Raw genomic sequence first — 2,237 nt, 5'->3', positions numbered from 1 at the left:
AAAAAAAAAAGGAAAGAGAAAGAATTCAGCAGTGAATCCATTAGGTCCCAAGCTGTTCTTAGTTGTTAGGTTTTTTCTTATTACTTCCTCAATTATATTATTCATTATTTTTCAGCTTTCATGTCTGTCTGTCAGTCTATAATTCATCTGGGTCTAGAACTCTGTTCATTTTTTTAAGATTCTCCAATTTTTGAGTACAGTTTTTCATACAAGTGCTGGGATCACTCCTGACATGCTGTTTTTATAATGAGCCCTCACAACAATAGAGTTTTCCCTTAAGATTGGCTTCCTTGTGTCCCACAGGTTTCGGTATGTTGTACTGGCCTCACTATCTGATTCTCAGAAGTGTTTAATATCTTCCTTGATTTCTTCTGTGATACACTGAGTGCTTGGGTGTACTATTAGAGAGGGGTTTATAAATTTTCTGTGATTTTTGTTGCAAATGATTTCTAGTTTTGGTGTGCTATGACCAGAGAGAATATAGAGGATGACTTCGATTCTTTTGTATTTATTTAATCAGGCATTATGGGCTAGCATGTGGTCTACTTTGAAGGAAGTTCTCAACATTGCTGAGAAGAACGTATATTCCATTGTAGCAGCGTATAACACTCTGTAGATATCTATTAATTTCATTTGTTTGGAGGTTTAGTACAGGTCTGATATTTCTTTGTTAATTTTCTGTTGATTTGTGAAGGTGGGGTATTGGGGTCATCCATTGACTGCACTGGTTTGTATTTGATCCTTTATGTCTAGTATTGCTTGTTTTATGAAGCTAGGTGCACCAATATTTGGTGCATATACATTTACAACTGCTGTCTCTTCCTGTTGGATTGTTTCCTGAAAAGGTTGTGACCTCCTTTGCCTCTTCTGATCTGTTTTAGCTTGAAGTTCACTTTGTCTGAGATTAAAATTTCTACCACTGTTTGTTTTCAGGGCCCTGGTATATTGTTTTGCATCCTTGAATTTTTAATTTATGAATTTTTTTGTGGATAAATCTCTTGAATGCAACAGACTGTTGAGTTTTATTTTTTGACCCGGCTGGCCAATCTGCCTTTTGGCTGGGGTGTTGAAGCCATTTGTATTAAACATTGATCTTGAGAAGTATTCACTTATTTCTCATTGCATTCTGTTTCTGAGGTTGACCCCATTATTGCTTATTCTGTTCCAACTATTCACCTTACTTGATATATTCATTTCGTCTGGTACCTGAGCCTCGCTGGCTTTGTTGGCTCTGTCTAGGATATTCTTGAGAATCTCCTGGAGTGTGGGTTTAGTGTCCATGAATTTGTTAAGATGTTCTTTGCACAGAAATGTCCTTATTTCTCCAGCAATTGTGAAAGTTAGTTTTGCAAGCAAGATATATTAATCTGGGTTGGAAGATTTTTGTTTTTTTGTTTTATTTTTTTTCAGACTTGAAACAAAATTCTCCTGGCCTTTAAAGTTTGTAATGAAAATTCTGCTGTCATCCTAATTGTTTCACATTTATAAAGTGGGTTCCTTTCCCTGACAGCTTTTCATGTTCTTTGTGTTGACTCCTGGGATTTTGATTATGAAGTGTCTTGGAGAAGCTGCTTGTCATCGTGGTCATTTGACGTCTTTAAGCCTTACTTGTTGATTTCTTCCCCCATATTAGTAAAGTTTTCTGCTGTGATTTCTGTAAACAGAAAGTTTTGGTACCAGAAACTGAACTCAGGGCCTTGTCCTGCTTGCTAGGCAGAGACTGTGCCCCTGAGTTACAACCCGGCCCTGAAAACAGATTATTTTACTCTGTGTACTGCCCTCTCATTTTTCTCAAATGTAAATTAGCCTTCGGCTAGCTTTCTCACTGTAATCTAGTAGCTGCTGGATACCCTTTTCTTGCTCTTGTATTATCTGTAAGGTATCTCTGTCTGCATCATCGAGTGATTCCATTTTGTCCTTGATTTTGTTTTGTTTTATTTTGTTTTTTTTTTTAATATATTTAAAACCTCTGCAGTTAGTTGATTAGTATCATCCGGGACTCAGATGCTCAGTATTCCTCCAGAAATTACACAAACAAATGCAAATGGAAAGATTCCAAGTTAAAATTATATAGCAAAACAGCACTCCATTACAAAAGCATGTAAAATCACAAAAGCCCTATTTTAAAACACTGGCACTTTAAGAGTGATAATCTCAAAGCCCACAGAATGCCAAATTTTTCCTTAAACTGCTAAGCAGACAAACATGACTCTAATTTTTGTAAAGGAAAATTCAAA

The 2,237-nt window shown here is 36.2% G+C and overlaps 1 protein-coding gene across 1 annotated transcript in view; it reads right to left on the bottom strand.

Annotated features, from left to right (window-relative positions):
* The window catches only part of LOC101579744 (nuclear cap-binding protein subunit 2-like), a 4,080-nt gene that overhangs the window by 1,055 nt on the left and 788 nt on the right, over positions 1-2,237 (bottom strand). The window lies entirely within an intron of this gene.

Source organism: Octodon degus, unplaced genomic scaffold (genome assembly GCF_000260255.1).
Source record: "Octodon degus isolate 3935 unplaced genomic scaffold, OctDeg1.0 scaffold00117, whole genome shotgun sequence".
Classification (NCBI taxonomy): Eukaryota; Metazoa; Chordata; class Mammalia; order Rodentia; family Octodontidae; genus Octodon; species Octodon degus.
The sequence above is the reverse complement of the archived record's forward strand: the minus strand, read 5'-3'. Positions and strand labels throughout refer to the sequence as shown.